Raw genomic sequence first — 17,686 nt, forward strand, 5'->3', positions numbered from 1 at the left:
TCCCTGGCTGATGTCTCTTTGGTATAGGTGTGAGCAGGCACATCTCCTTTATCATATGTATGAATGCTCATTTCAAAGGGCATAACTTTTTAACCTTTCATAGAATATATATTGAGACAAAAAGTACTTAAAAAAATGTGAATTTACCTCAACAAATGGTAACAATTGGAGAAAGTATTTTTAATTCTAAATGAAGTATAGTCTGCATGTTACATGTGTACAGGGTGACAGGAAACTGGCATGCAAAGTACCAACACACAATTGGGGTAAAGTGAGTCAAATGTAGGGAACGTTTAATATTTTGTCTTCTTTCCTACTTTAAAAAGCTACAAAATGTGTCTAGCCACCTGTAGACAGGTACTATGAATGTAAAATCGTATTTCCAGCTGCACAGTTACTTTTCACATCCATGAAAGCTGATTTTGCACTCATCACAGAAGTTACTAACACAAAGATTTAGGGTGCCTTCAGCTACGCCTTGGAATGGGCACTTCTTGGGAAATTGAACTATCAGGGCTAGAATGCTAGGTGACTTTGTGCACGATCCCAAACGTACACATTTGTGGATAATCATAAGTTCTATGGGGATGCTCATGAGTTGCAGAGTAATTGAGGGGAGATGACTGCATTTGCATAATTACCATTACTATGCCAGATCACCCTGCTTTTAATGTCCCATTATGAGAGAAGGACAAAAATTGGGGAATAAAAAGAAGGCCCAGACTTACTGAGCTTGATTGCACATATCTCCCTCAATGGCCATTTTCTGGCCATAAGTTCCATCTGATATTAACAGGTGGACCTCCCCTCAGTTTCACAGAATCCATACTTTCTGGGTGTGGTGAAAACAAGGAAACTCAGAATCAGACATGGACGTTTATTCCATGGAGTCACAATTCTGCTCAACTACTAATTAGACCTAAGGACAATTCCTACCCTGGAAAAGTTTAGAAATTGATTACTGCTGGGTCAGGAAGGAGAGTCTTATGTACAAACATATTTCGATGGTGCAACACTTTGATTTTCAAAATCAAGGGGTTTGCATTTGCAGAATGCATTGTTACCATTTACAAAAGCCCTTTCAGAAGTCAGAAAAGTACTTTTGACTCATAAAATGGCTTTTATGAACCATTGTGAATCATAAATAGTAGGGGGCATGAGAGGGCTGTCAGCAGTTTATCATGTTGGAAATTACCATCTTTTGCATGTTATTCCCCCAGATTTTTGCCTTGACTGTTTTTGTGTGATGTAGAACTGTATTATTTTGACTGCTAACCAGTGGCAATGTGCTTGTGCTTCCCATGTAAGGATGATGAAATTGGTACACACCAGATTGGCACATTTAACTTACCTATAAGTCCATGATATATGGTAACAAGTATACCCATGGCCTTTAAGTTAAATGTCACCAGTGGGCTGCATCACACACTGTGTCACCCACAGCAGTGACACCACCAACCCAACCCCAGGTCTACCATTGTCGGGGCACTGCTGTAGCATATTAAACTGCTGACTCTATCATAATAAACCCTTTTCACAAGTCTAAATCTTCATTTTATTCACCAATAAGATGGACCTTGGTGCTCAAACTGGCAGAGTATGCAATATTTAAAAGTAGGACATGTAAAAGTTTAATGTTCCATGTGCCTTTATTGTTGAAAAGTCTAAATGCGTTTTTCACTGTGCCAAGGTTGAAAGCTTAAATAGAGAAACACTTTATGAAATTATTAGACCCACTAATGCTAATTTCAGTTTTGCAACAGCTAGCAAAAATGTTCCAATGACTCATTTTACCAGTTAGACCAAATCAAATTTCATGGTAAAGTTAAATTTACTATTAAGAAAAAAGGTATTTCAGACAAATTCTGCCTTAAGTCTTCAATACTTTTTTGTAAGTAACTAACTATCATCTGGCAGCTGAAGCTCCCCTGTAGATAGTTTGAATTGCATTTAGCACTGGGATAAAGTGCTTGGTTGTTGGGAGGTGTTGTCCTTCACTTGAAAGAATGGTCTGGGAGTTGTGCCAAGGCACATTGTTACCTTCATCCGAGACCTACACTGTGACAGTCAGATGTAGCTCACACCTGAGCCTGCCCCCTCCATTGTCCTGCTAGTCAGGCTGGCACCAATCCTGTCAGATCTATCCAATAATTGATTTAGAGTTGCCATAGATGAGTGGTTGCCCATTTCCATAACCACACGTCTTGGTGGGCACCAGGGAGCTCTGATCAGGGGAGGGAAGTTTCTGCCATGTTGAATTCATGGAGAGAGGGACACTGTGAGATAGCTTACAGTAAAACACACAGTAAATGCTGCAAAGGCGGGTAGGGTCACTTGAGTAGGATCAAACCTGGGAATCTTTACTCCAAGGAGTGGGAGTAGTCAGGAGTTGCTCCCACACAAAGGCTGGTACTGGGCATAAATATGGCATTTCCAGAATCCTCCTCAGAATACTTCTGGACCTGAGGAACATTGAGAAGAGGAGTGCCCTACTGTCTGAAGTACTGAGTAGACTGGATTTACTTTCCTTGTACCCAGGACCACAGAGGTAACTCCAAGGTTCTTAAGGATGAACTCTTGTTTGAGATACAGGGATGCAACACAATTCAAGAGGCCTTTTCCCTGCATTCCCAGTTGACCCAATCCAACTAGAACCTGCCCTGAACCCTGCTGCTGGCCTTTGCTGGAGTGAGTCTTTACTCAAAAGTTCTGTCCCTAAGGTCCTGCACCCTTCGCTGTAGTCACTGCTTACTCCTCCCTGTTGCCTAAGCCTAAGACCGGGGACTTAGAAACTCTTTGTCAACGATTTTTTTACCTGAAGAGCTGTTGGGAGACTGGTACCAACTTTCCCAGCCTATATGATCGGGTAACCACCCCTGGGCCTGACTTCTTTGTAGCTCCCACTATGTTTATCCCTTGATGCCCAAATCCATCAACACTGGGCCCTCTTGTGCTCCAGCCTGCAGCCTGGCCCCGCTGATAAAAACCCAAGATCCAGAACAGTTTTTTAACCCTGATGTAGAAAGTTTCACCAGTGCCATCATCGAAAGGGGTTGGATCAATGGCTAAGACCTCCAAGGTGAGAAACGTAAGCTTTGCTCTCTCTGCACTTTTCTAACAGCTTCCCTAAGACTCCATCCCAAAGCCAGAATCAGTGAACGTCAATCCTTTTCTCTCATCTCCAGCTTGTTTACTGGTTCCTCAAAAGGCTTTTGACGTCCATAAAGTTTCTAAATGTGAAGGTAACATTTTGGATGGGATGAACCTGGTCTATGTATCTGACCCACGTTCCATCGCAGTCAGCCTTAAAACTTATTTTGTCCCAGTCTTGTCAGCTAACTAAATGCAGTTGTGCCTAATGATTTGGTGCTACGTTTTTTACCATAAATTTAAAAATTCATAACTCCAGTTCTACTGATTGGATTGTCATCATTCTGGTGTTATTCTATTTCTTAAAATCTTCTCTTTATTTCTAAATAGTTTGGGACTTTTCTTGTTTTGTGCTTTGGCATTATTACGGTTTCCGTACTGCATAAGTACTTTACACATTGCCTCTGAAGTGAAGTCTTTCTGCTTTGTGGCTTGGATATCAGATTGCTGAGCTAAGGTTTATTTAGTGACTTTTTTGGTTCATACAGACAAGGACTGCGATTGTTACTTGAGTTAGGTACTTACCCTTCCCAACTAATAACCCAATCTGCTTGGAGCCACAATTGCAGTCCCAAACCATTAGTAAGTTACAGACCCCAGAGTTGGGTAATAATTGATTGTAAAGGGGAATCTAGCTCTCCAGCACAGCTTCCCCCTTTCTAATAGTTTTGGTGGTCCTTTAGGGAGCAGACAGGGACCAGAGTACCATTGCCTACCTATTAGTTCATAGGTTGCATCATAAATTGCACATCTGTTCACAAACCAGACAAGGTGCTGTAGGAGGCTGGCCCTCCATGTCATGTGCAAAACTAGGCACACTATGCAGGGGGTCCAGGCAACCACATGTTGGTTTTCAGAGGTAAAAATTAGACCACCTAATGCTCGAGTTTTAAGGTAGCTGATCGAGCAGTTAGGCTAATCGAGGAGATGTGTTAAAGATTTGCTGTACTCACAAATCCAATCATGCATCACACATACTCAATGAATAACTTGAGACCAGTATTTATAAAAAATACTTCAGACCTTTATATAACTTTTAAAAGCAAAATGGTTAGGATATGTTAAATACTTTTCAAGTTATGATTTTTCAAATTTTTAATAAAGTTAGGGCCAGATTCATTATGCATTAATAATTTTAGCGCTCGCTAACGCCATTTCTCAACACCACCCGTGCGTCAAATTTATACTTTGACGCGCGATGGCGCTGAGAACAGGTAAAAATCATTTTTTCTGACACTAATCATTGCTCCTTCTCATAAGGCAAAATTATGTTAATGCAGGAAAAATTACTCTAATCCGGTTTGCGGCACGGAAAAATATTGCAAAACGGATATGCAACATTTGTTCACAGCTATAGCATAAAAAAACAATGCAAACTCAGGAAACTGTTCTAAGGAGTGCCAAAATGGATCCCAGAAGCCAGGAGAGACCCCAGGGAGACCTCAATCAACCAGGAACCAGCCAGGAGGACACAGACAAGACCCAGGGGAGAGACAAGAAGAAGAGGAAGTGTTTCTTCAGCTCAGAGGAGCATGAAATTCTGGTCAGAGAGGTGGCGGAGCACCAGCACGAATTATTCCTCACCTCTAAATTGCCAATTTGGAGGAGAGAGGCAATTTGGCTACAAATTGTGGACAAGATTAAGAGTGTTCCAGAGGTCAGGAGCACTGTCACAGAGTGTAAGAAACGCTGGCATGACTGCAAGTGGAGGACAAAGGAGAAAATAGCAAGGAACAGGAAGGAAGCACTGCAGACTAGAGGTGGAAGTCCAGAACTGCAAGAGTACCTGGACGAGATTGAGGAGATGGTTGCAGCTGTCATCCTGGAGGAGATCATCACAGGAATCGCAAGGACAGTGCAGACTACCAGGAAACAACACATATGGAGGGTAAGTTGCATGGGGGACAAAAATGTAAGAAGGGGAGTGTAGGAGGCTGGCCTGGCTTATAGTGGGTACCTGATGGTACTTACACCTTGTGCCAGGTCCAGTTATCCCTTATTAGTAGATTAGTAGTGTTCTAGCAGCATAGGCTGATAGAGGTAGCTATAGCAGAGCAGCTTATGCTGAACTAGGAGACACACAAAGCTCCTACTATACCACTTATATCATATAGCACTATATCATAAGAATCACAATACTCAGAGTTACTAAAAATAAAGGTATTTTATTTTAGTGACAATGTGCCCAAAAATATGTCAGAGGATACACTCCCAGTGCAGGGTGAAGGCAGACAGCTCTCAGAGCATGCACCACCAGGAAACAGTCAAGAAAGCCGGCAGGATTAAGCGCTACAATGTTGCTGGTAGTCTTCTTGCTACTTTGTTGCTGTTTTGCAGGTGTCCTGGAGCAGTCAGCGGTCGTTCCTTGGCAGAAGTTGAAGAGGGAGATGCAGAGGAACTCTGGTGAGCTCTTGCATTCGTTATCTGAAGAGCCCTCAGAGGAGGATTGGCCACCTAGTCAGGTAAGCGCCTATCAGGAGGGGTCTCTGACGTCACCTGCTGGCACTGGCCACTCAGAGGCCTCCATTGTGCCCTCACACCTCTGCATTCTAGATGGCAGAGGTCTGGAACACACTGAAGGAGCTCTGGCCACCACCCCTGGGGTGGTGATGGACAGGGGAGTGGTCACTCCCCTTTCCTTTGTCCAGTTTCGCGCCAGAGCAGGGGCTGGGGGATCCCTGAACCAGTGTTGGCTGCCTTATGCAAGGAGGGCACCATCTGTGCCCTTCAAAGCATTTCCAGAGGCTGGAGTAGGCTACTCCTGCCCAGCCCTTAACACCTATTTCCAAAGGGAGAGGGTGTAACACCCTCTCTCAGAGGAAAGTCTTTGTTCTGCCTTGCTGGGACTGGGCTGCCCAGACACCAGGAGGGCAGAAGCCTGTCTGTGGGTTGGCAGCAGCGGTAGCTGCAGTGAAATCCCCAGAAAGCTAGTTTGGCAGTACCCGGGGTCCATGCTGGAGCCCCGGGGATGCATGGGATTGGCACCCCAATACCAGATTTGGCATGGGGGAAAAATTCCTTGACCTTAGACATGTTACATGGCCATATTCAGAGTTACTATTGTGAAGCTGCATATAGGTATTGACCTATATCTAGTGCACGCGTGTAATGGTGTCCCCACACTAAGAAAGTCCAGGGAAATTTCCCTGAACTATGTGGGGGCACCTTGGCTAGTACCAGGGTGCCCTCACACTTAGTAACTTTGCACTAGGTGAGGGTTAGACATATAGGTAACTTATAAGTTACTTAAGTGCAGTGTAAAATGGCTGTGAAATAACGTGGACGTTATTTCACCCAGGTTGCAGTGGCAGTTCTGTGTAAGAATGGTCTGAGCTCCCTATGGGTGGAAAAATAAATGCTGCAGCCTATAGGGATCTCCTGGAACCCCAATACCCTGGGCACATAGGTACTATATATTAGGGATTTATAAAGGTGGTCCAGTGTGCTAATCAGAATTGGTAAAAATGGTCACTAGTCTGTAGTGACAATTTTAAAGACAGAGAGAGCATAATCACTGATGTTCTGATTAGACGAGCCTCAGTTACACAGTTAGGCACCACACAGGGAACACATTCAGGCCGCAAACTATGAGCACTGGGGTCCTGGCTAGCAGGAACCCAGTGAGACAGGCAAAAACAAACTGACACACAAGTAAAAATGGGAGTAACATGCCAGGCAAGATGGTACTTTCCTACAGGGAGGCACATGCCCACTACACAATGCATGTCAGCCCTGCAAATCAGGCAGTAGAAAGGGCAAAGGGGCACGGCACGGCATTCCCTGCACTGCCCATGCAAGGTGCATAGGCTGTGCAAGGACATCCAGGGGAACAGCACAGCACAAAACCAACAACCTTTGCATGGGGTACACCACCATGCCAAGGCTGCTGGAAATGCTGAAGCAGACCAGGAGGGTAGGGAATAACGTAAAACTGGGCTGCTGTCACAGGACAGCCTGTATTGTCAGAATGTAAGCTAGGGGACAATGTCCAGTCTCAGGCCATTGGCTCAAATGGCATTTACAATTGACAATACTTGCCACTATTACCTGTGCTGTGTTTGCTGGTCAAATAGGAAATGGCATTTAGGTGCCCATGGCACAAACACACCCAAAATGAGGGATCAGTATGACTACGTGATCAATCCCCATCAATCCCTGTCCAAGTGCAACTCCTGTCAAATGCTCATGTCCATAGACTCAATAAACATCAAGCACTGTTACATACATTATGAAGTACACAGCAGTAATCTCATACCCATGCTGCCCTTTCCAGGGTCTACCCCTGTGCCTGTGTCACAATAGCTGCAATGCCACCATGCAACATCTCAGGTATCATAGTGCTTAGACAAATGCATTGAGGGGGAGGACATGTGTGTGTAGCTAGGAAAATACACCCACACAGTCATAAGAGGAAATGGAACTCTGCCGTGAACTATCAGTGCAATTCAACGTAGCACACATACGCAAACATCAACATGAGAAACTACCAATGATGACAACTGTATTGTTTCATGGAAATGCAATACATGGTATGGTGCTAGGTCTTAGCACTGTATAGGTGTGTGAAAAATGATAGATTGGGACAGGGACACATTTTTATGTGTGGTACATGTGGCATCAGCACACCAACAAGCATTGCAAGGCCTCACCATGCTAGTGGTAGCAGAGGGAGTGTTGATTAGGACAAGAACATGGCAAGCCACAATTTGGACAGAAACCACACCTAGAAGATGTGATGCAGACAAATCCCCCAACTGCCCACACTACATGTGACATGCAGGTGGGGCATAGGCCTGAGAGACTGCAAACATTAATGACAGGAACAATGCATGGGAACCAAGATGAGAATGTACCACCAATAGGAAGTCAGTGATGTCACATTACTACTGGCACAACACAGACACACTAATTGTACAATATCTCATTGCAGAGGACTGTGGCTCTCCTGTGGATCTGTCTGTCCTGAACTACCCTGATGGCATGGATGACCAGCTGACAACCATCAGCCAGGAAACCCTCCAAGATGTCCTGGGAACCCTCCAGACACCACCTCCAGTCGCAAGGAGGAGCACACATGTAGCAGCCATCCCAGAGGACCCACCCACCACCCCAATTGTACGACCTGTCAGCTCAAACACAGCTGAGGACTCTGATGACACTGGGACCACCTTTGAGAGTACAGCGGGAGCTGGCCAAGGAGGTGTGGTTGGGGATGCAAACTATGGCAGCCAGCCTTGAGGGGATGCGCAAGTGCATGATGACATACACAGAACAGTCAGCAGTCATACAAGTCCCCCAATCACAACTGCAAGGAGTCCAACAGTGTGTGAGGGACCTCACCACTGATATGAGGGAGTTGCAACAACATCTACCATCGCAATCTTGCAGCTGCGTGCATGACAACAAGCTGGACTCTCACAGGGAAAACATGGCTGCCTACCACAGGGATGTTGCTGCCACACTCAACAACCAGCAGCTCCTTATTGCTGCAGTTATGCCATATCTTGTTCTACAGATGGCAGCTGCCAGGAATTTGGAGTCCACTTCTCCAATCACTGAAGTTTGTGTTGCCCCCTCAAACCCACCACCACCACCAAGTCAGAGGAGACAACACACGCATCAGAGGATGAAGATGTGGAACAGATCAACTTCACCCATATGAGTACCCAGTAGTACCAGCCCATGTCACATGGGCACTGTTTTTCCTTTGTCCTGTGCATGACAAATTGCTACTGTTGCTACAGTTGGTGACACGCACTCTTCACCAACACACTGTTAACCTTACCACTATGGACTGCAATTGTCTCTCACTACCCAATTGGCAATTCATATTCCTGTGCACAGAATGACACTTCATCTCAGCATGTCCAATGACATGTCCCTCAACCTTGCACTTGTGTTGCGTCACAGTAGAATGCTTTACACTAATGGGCTCACAAACCTGGACTATGTAAATATTGCACTACAGCACTTTAAAATAAACAGCACCTACAAAACCACTTTGTCTCTGTGTAATGTGACAAATCTACTTTGCAGGAGATTGGTGATGCATGTAACATATCAATGGTCACAGAGTGTTGATACCACAGTGCAGAAATAATGTGGGCAGATATTTACACACAAGAGCCAGGACTTCTAAATCTTCTGTGCTGCCTGTGCCTCAATTCTGAAGTAAAAGCAGCACCAATTTACAAAATATATTTGTCAATTGTAAGTTTGTGCTGCTGTTGCGTTAACAAATGAGGCAAATACAATGTAAAAGTAGTATATTTCAGGCCCAAGGTATCTACAAGATGAAACTCAATGCGGGCCACATCCCCTACAAGACAGTCATTGTGTATATGACATTTTCCTCAAAACACACATGCCACACCCACAACATACAGCAGGAATGACTGTGTAAGAGTGTTTGGCCAATAACATTAGCTGGGAGTTCAATTAAAACACCTAGGCGTGAATTTTGTATACTTGACCTAACCAGAAAGTGACACCACTCAGTTTAGCAGTGTTCACATGAACATCAGGCTGCAGGCCGATGTCTCACGGTGCCCAAGATTCCAACACAGGACCCAAATGATGACAGCTTTAAAATCACACCTACCCGTCCAATACATGGGAACAATAGTCACCTTGAGTGGTGGGTACAATGGATGACAGATGCATAGAGATTTAGCTTTTTTGTAGCTGCCAATGTGACAGCTCAGTTGGAAGTGGAAATTAACATGTCAAGAGTGGGATGTGGATGCAGGATGGAATACACAGGCCAACAGAACACTCACGCAAAGACCCAGATCCCCAAGCATATGACACATGCTGTAAAGAAGTACCTAAAACTTTAAGAACAATGTATAAAAGAGAATTTAAACTATGCCACATACCTATACTAACCTAACCTATCCTATCTATACATTACCCACAACTGGCCCTAACAACCCTATGCTAACCTTACTTACTACATTTAACTAAACACTCTAAACATTCCCATCCCCCCTTATATGTCTGGACACATGTATGACAGCACATACTAACCTAAACTGATACTAACTAATACTAAACAAATATGTATTTTTTTTATCTTTTTAAAATTTTATATACATATTTTTTATTAGAATACAAAAAAGCCCCAACATTAACCCCCACCCACCCACGAAATAACATGTAATAATATGAAAGCCCCAACTTACATATCCTATCTAAACTACTAGCCTATTCTTACCTCTCACTAAACCCCCTAAACCAACTAAAAAACTGGATAAGGAAAGAGGAGGGAAGGGTCAAAAATAGGGATGAGGTAATGCAGGAGTTCAGAGGTTTGTCCTCTTCAGAATTTTTTTTATTGACTTTATCCTCCAGCTATTCCTGTCCACATCCCGCTGGAGATTGTCAGTCTTCTTTAGGACTTTTCTCATGTCCCTCTGTATCTGTTATTGCAGCCATGTCCAAAACAGCTGCTGTGGTGGTCTGTGTCCTTGATGTAGTTGCTCCTGCAGGTGCCGTGGTCGGGGTGCTGTAATTGAAGGTGCAGCAGGTGGGGCTGATGTACTGGTGACCACTGTGCCACTGGCTGCAGTCATGGTGGTGGCCAATGCCGGTCCCCCTTGGATGAAAGCCCGCCATGCTCCTGTGGCTCTCTCCCCACAATAGCATCTTGCCATTGTTCTGAACCCAGACTCCACATCCAAGTTGTGCCTGTACCTCACTGCCCACCTCTGGAACTCCCTTATCTCAGCGGCATTCATGTTGGCAGCTGTAAAAATGAGACAGGCAACCATTAGTGGCATCATTGTGTGATGCATGTACAGATGATAATCTAACACTCTCCCTCAAATCACATGCAGTCCATATGTTTCATTGTCCCTGAGGAATGACATGGCAAAGCGGCCTAACCATCAACAGCACAGCAAAGCACAACAAGGTGTGTACCAAATAAATTGATCTGTGCATTTATGTAGTGCAAAGTGTCACAATGCAAATGCAGCAAGTACTTAACATGGGCCAGGCCGACTAATCCCTATCATCTGGATCAACTTCAAGGCACCCAAAACCAGTGATTTGTATGTGTAATTGGCAGGATGGTATGCAGTTGCTAATCATAAGGGGTCAGTGTTGTTTGAGACACATGCATGATTGAATTAGATATCTGTCATCTACACTGTGACCATCACACCTACCTACATATCTGTTCTCTCCCTACCCCTGCACCTCAGGGTGATAGGCTTGCAATACATCGTCACAACTGTCAAGGACAACCACAAAGCCATGTGAGGAGGCCAGCCAACTAGTAGTGAAGTATCCATTGGTCAATCTCATCTACATTCATGTTTCCATTTGTGGACAACCATCAACACCTGATCTGCCAACACATTTCCAAAATCACCCTTCATTGATGTCAGCACACGTCTTGCCTTGACCTGCATGCACGCCGATAACATACCACATAAGTGCCCCATAAATGGATTACAACATTTGGGGCCAGATGCTGGGGGACAGTTACCCACACAGTCCTACATATACATTACAATACAGGGATGCGCAATTATGTGTGGAAAACTGATGCATCACTGTCTTGTGTAAATGAGGGTAAGACTTGCTGACAATATTCTGACACTGGAGCACTTCCAAATCAAACGTGGGCCTACATGTGGCTCCTAATCACCTTGTTCACATGCTGCTGCCTAATGAGCAGCACAAGACTCCCAAGATATGACTCTCTGGCTGTGAATGTCTAACCTTTGCACTGAACAATATGTCAACCTCCAGTAAAGTAATATATCAGATCACGTGCCAGCTCATCTTTGCAATGAGTGCAACACACAAGAGTCACTCACACAACAGCTGCAATCACTACACGCAACAGACATTTTCACACTTACTGGATACATCTGGGTCCTCAAATCAAGCCACTTCCCCGATGGTATAGAGGGCCGGTCCACCTATAAGACATGGAAAGGAAATATATGCTCAATGTCTGATCACTGTACAAACGTGTGAAGAACATATCACAGTGTGTGACATATTATGAATGAGCTGCCGATCCTGCATGTAGACATTCCAACAGACATACCACTGCAAACTTGCATTGACACTGACACTCCAGTGAGTGATAGACATACATATGCACACGTGCACTGGGCCTAACAATCATGTGGTGCTAAACCTGACTACAAACTTTTGTGGCTAATCCATCTCATATGGTACTCCATGTCATGATTTGTAATTGGGTGACAATTGCAATGGCACTTCCCTGGTGTACTGCAATACAAGTGACTCAGGTATTGTGACTTGTGCATCAAGTGTGTATGATGGACATGTGGGTTAATTTTCAGTGAGCAATTATCGTGCATTCAGTGGTCCATAACAGATGTGGCACAGTTTTATGTAGGTAACAAATGCCCCATTGGCAGTGTCCCCTAAGCCGTATATATGCCTCCTATGCCACCATGATGGCAGGGATCATGTGTGTGTAATGATGACAATGTAGCGCTAAACATGGATTGGCCACTTTGCTGTCCCAAAATTGTGAAATATGGTATGCTGACAGTGCCTTAGCTGATCATTATTGACAGAATGCATGGGACACAAGCAAACCCTGCTTTGTGATTGTGCAATGTGATAGCAGAATGGCAAAATTTGGGTTGTGCATTTGAATGAATATTTTTCCTGACGTAAACACAAAAATTCAGAAAACTAGGCCATTTGTGAAAATTATAAAAAAGCACAGACTGTAAAGTGAAAGTGAAAGTACACCCAGTGTACCATGTCTGTAAACAGGATTTCCTATTACATCACTTCCTGTCCCCTTTGCGCCCCATTTTCTGTCTTGCGTGTATTTTTAACACTAGGGACCCATTGATGTTTAGTATGCTTGTGTGTGGTTTTTCAACGCATTTGCGTCAAAATTTCTGACTCAAACTGTGTTTGCGTGAATTTTAAATATTTAACATGCATGCAGGCTGTATCTAGATGAAGATAGGATGGTATGGCCTGCAGTGTGTGTTATAGTGTTTGGCCACATGTCGTAGACCATACAACTGCGGCCCACATTTATACTATCTTTGCACAGCATTTCCTTTTTGTTTACGCAAAACCAGCACAAAGTTAGGAAATTCGAATGGAATTTGTACGTTTTCGCTGATTTTACATCAATAAATGACGGCAAGGCTGCGCAGCAAAAGTATAAATCATTGTATGTGGGTTTTGTGTGTGAATTGACTGTTACAACTATATGTGTGCTTCTGATGGAACGGCATGCAATATATTTGGCGTAATGGTCATGTATGAATGTGTTACAAATGGGTATCAACATCAGATGGCAATCAATGATGTACAACAGTCATGATATGTATTTGTAATATGTGTCAACTCATTTGATGTGTGTAGTTGTTTGACTTTGGGGACATTACATTTCCCACAACAAACAATACACAGGGATGATCGAGGATGGCTGATGAGGGCTATGTCGGATATGTTACCCCTCACATGTCATTAATTGTTGGCTACGACATCATGGTGATGTGTGTAAACTACCCATATGTTAGGCATTTGTACATGTTTGTTAGGTACAGTAATTGCGACACTGAGCATCAATTCTAATCATAAACTTGTTATGTACACGTCAGTTTGACTAATGTAAATTACCTATGTTACTCCTGTGGCTGTGGTGGACCTGCAGCCCTGGCTGTATGTGTTCACATATTTTCAGAGGTGCATTACACAAAAGTGTCCAGTTCAAGTGTGTGGGCATGTGTACCCTGTATCAGTATTGGGCTCCATGGTGTTACTGTTTTGTGCAGGTCTAGTCAGGAGTCTGTTGGGGCAACCCTTGAGTTCACAGATTATCTTGCAAGGCAGAAGATCATCTAAAGGCATACAACGGGGTAGGGCAGCTATGGGTACAGCAGATAATACAGAAGAATGAATACAGAGCAACCTTAGTGTGGACAAATATGCAATGGGTCAGTATTGGACAAACATGCACACTCATCACTAAGATTGTACACAGGGTAGGGCTCAGAACTTACCACAGCAACAGGGAATGTCAGTGCCTCTGTGCAGATTAATCTCACAGCTACTCACCATGCAAGCCCCATAGGAAGGTGGCGGCAGAAGTGAATCTATGTCTGGACCCTCAAGGCACAAACATGGATTGTCCTCACAAACGCGAGACTAGCCCTTGTTTGTCGGGCTGGAGACACATTAACAAATCCTGGAACAGTCATAGCACACTGTCACTGTTAGGCACTAATGACTACATGCAATACTAGACAAAGGATGGGGGCTGGATTAGCCTCCTGGAAACCAGGTGCCAGAACAAATACAAAGTTAAACAATTCTATACAGTTAAGGACTGATAGTTCACGTACCAGACACGATACCCCAAGAAGAAACAGAGGGCAAGGGAACCAACTAGGAGGCAAATGCAGGCACAGGGAACAGGCTCTGGTTGATGCAAAGACTGGAACAGGTCTGGGTAACAGAAAGCAGGCTCTGGCAGAAACAAACATGAGCAAGGCTGAAAAACAGGGAGCAGAGTCTGACTGGAACAAGCAGGAACTGCACTGTGTAAACAGAGAGCAGTTTCAGGCGTATTCAAGACTGTAACACAATCCAACAAGGGTACCCAAATGAATTGTACTCCAATGTATGATGAGGAGCTTCAGGGAATGGCAGCTTCTAAACAGTTCTAGGCAGGAGCAAGGCCAGGGCAGAGTCACATGGCTGGGCTGTACGAGAGTTCACAGGTGTGTGCAGCTTCAGTCTCTCACAATTCCTGGAGGAGAGAATCCAGTGTAAGGGGACAACCAGACTTTTCCCATTGGAAACTATGGACAGAAGATTACAGGTCTTACCGACTACCAGGCAGTGCATTATGAGACCTGAAGTCCATGCAGGCTAATGTAGCTGTTCTATAGCATGCCATGTGGAAAAAAGAAGCAAACCTCCCTAAGTTGGCAGCACAGATGTGTTCAGTATTGACAATGCACAATTGCCCCATGTGTGACTTGGTTCTATGTAGACCTTTGTGGTTTCCTCTGCCAGTGGCTCATGTGCATCTGTGCACCTACACTACCGAACTTGCTCCAGGTAACCTGGCTAACTGCCTTGTGGAGGTGGATGTATCTGTGTAGGAAGAGCCATCTCCCTGTACATCTGTTATTTTGAAGGAAAATTGGCTCTTTCAGTGTCTGCAGCAATGTGCAGTTTGCATTAGTGGCACATCAATTTGTGTTCATAGCACAGTCCACTTCCTTATTGCTACCTGGCAACGTCACCCCAGGAGTGATGTGTAATGTTGGGACTGACTCACTGTTTCCATGCCACCTACATGTGAGTCAGCATCATCATGCTATGTGTCTCATGGTGTTTGACCTGCAGCAACACACATTGCACATCCCTTCCACAGTACGTATTGCTTGGGAGGGTGTGGGGTTGACCATGTGGTCTAATGTAAATGTATATGGTTCATCTTCTAAATTGTACTTCCAGGGCAGGCCATTTTGTTGTCCCTGTGTGCTTTGACATTGGTGCCTTGTCGTTCTAGAGTGGATTTTATTGTTATTGGCAGCAGTCATTTGTCCATAGGTGTGTATCCCATTGTGTCAGGGTGTATAATATAACTACCTGTGTCACATCTCAGTGTCTTCCTGCCCACGTGTCAATGTTGTGGTATATGTATTGTGTGTCCTACAGGGATGCTGTGCTGTGTGAATATTGCTAGGTTTAGGGACTTACCAACAAGAAGGCCATTGCCATATCGTCCATCCTGGAAGTGCAGATTGATGGTGCTGTGGCGGAAGATGAAGGACTCATGTACACTCCCAGGACACTTGGCCAAGATGTAGGTAAACATTCCCTGGTGGTCAACTATAGCCTGCACATTTCTGGAGTGGGAGTGCTTTCTGTTTCGGTATAGATGCTCTGTTGCAGCAGGTACAATCTGGACATGGGTGCAGTCAATAGCACCAAGCACATGTGGGAAACCAAGTATTTTGTGAAAACCCTGTTTGGTCTCCTGCTGATTCTGCTGTGTGTTGGAGAAGATGATTTGGTGGGGTGTGAAGGAGATGATGGCATTTAGGACCTTGGGAAGGAAGGCGGTGAATGAGGGCAGTGAAACCCCAGCGACCAGGGCACCCGTTGTTTGGAATGAGCCACTTGCCAACATGCGCAGGACCGCCAGCAGCTTGGTCACTGGTGGAATATTGTGTGGTGTCTGCAAGCTGGCTGTTATCTGTGGCTCAATTTGGTGCTGCAGATGCTGTATGGCTTGCCAGTTGAGTTTGTAGCTCCGGATGATATCCTGTTCCCTGAGCCCCGGAGAGTTGTCCTTGTCCTGAAGACCCTCTCCTGCCTTTGGCGTTGCCTTTGGGGTGTGGTGGTGGTGGCTGCTGCTGTTGGTCCTGTGCTCTGCGTCATCTGGCATGCTGCATCAGTAGCACCTCCATGTGGTCCTTCTTGAGCAATGAGGTTGCTTGTGTGTGTTTTCCTTAAGTAGTGGTGTGTTTGCCCCATTTTAGTGCCTTCCCTGACCCAGGCATTAAAATTTGATGCAAATCGGGCTTTGCATCATTTATCGAGTCCGCATCCCATCCGTGCGTAATTTTTGCCCTGTTGTATAAGAATGGCGCTAGTGTGTTTGAGTCTTTTTTGGAAAAAAATGCCTACCTTGCATCTCATTGACGCAAGGTGGTTTCACGCATCCTTAAAATGATGCAAACTCCAATTTTCGAGTCTAGCGTCAAAATGTAAATATGGAGTTTAGTTTGTGCTGGATTTGCGTAAAAATAAATGATGCAAATCCGGCGCAAACAGAGTATAAATATGCCCCTTAGTCTTTCTGTGCGTAATTAGGCATCAAGAACATGGATAGGCAGTCACTTTTAAAAATAAATTAAACATCGTACAGTTGAGTTACGAGTCTCTTCTTTTGCAGGATGGTCACAGCTGCTAGTGGGCACACTGTGCCAGCTGGAGAACCTCCACTGGCTTGCAGTTCTAGCAGAAGCAGAGCTGGAAAGTCACTTGGCACAGGGATAGGGCCACCATAGGAATCAAAAGGCAGTCACTTTTAAAAATGCATAAAAAATCGTACAGTTGAGCTACCAGTCTGTTCTTGTGCAGAGTGGGCAAGATAGATGGTGGGCACCCTCTGCCAGCTTGAGATCCTCGGGCGGCTCCCGATTCCAGCTGGAGCAGCATTGATATACCTTTTGGAACAGGCACAGGGCCACCTGAAGGAGCAACTTGGAAAATCCTCTGGTTTGCAGACTTAAATTGGTGCCTGGGGTCCCCTAGGGCTGTTGAGTTTGCAAGGGTTTGGAGAACCAGGGTACACAGAAGATTCTGTGATGCAAGGCTCAGGGTGGCCAGGCGCAGGACGTTTTTGAGGTCTTGGATGCTGTGCGCAAAAAGGCCCTTTGGAGCTGAAGGCAAGTCTTCTTCTTGGGGTGTTGCAGGATGTCTGGGGTGTCACTGAAGTCCCTCGACTGGGGGCAGTGCTGGGTGCATCTGGGTGCAGGGCCCTAGAGGGTGGCAC

This window comes from Pleurodeles waltl, chromosome 4_1 (assembly GCF_031143425.1).
Source record: "Pleurodeles waltl isolate 20211129_DDA chromosome 4_1, aPleWal1.hap1.20221129, whole genome shotgun sequence".
Lineage (NCBI taxonomy): Eukaryota > Metazoa > Chordata > Amphibia > Caudata > Salamandridae > Pleurodeles > Pleurodeles waltl.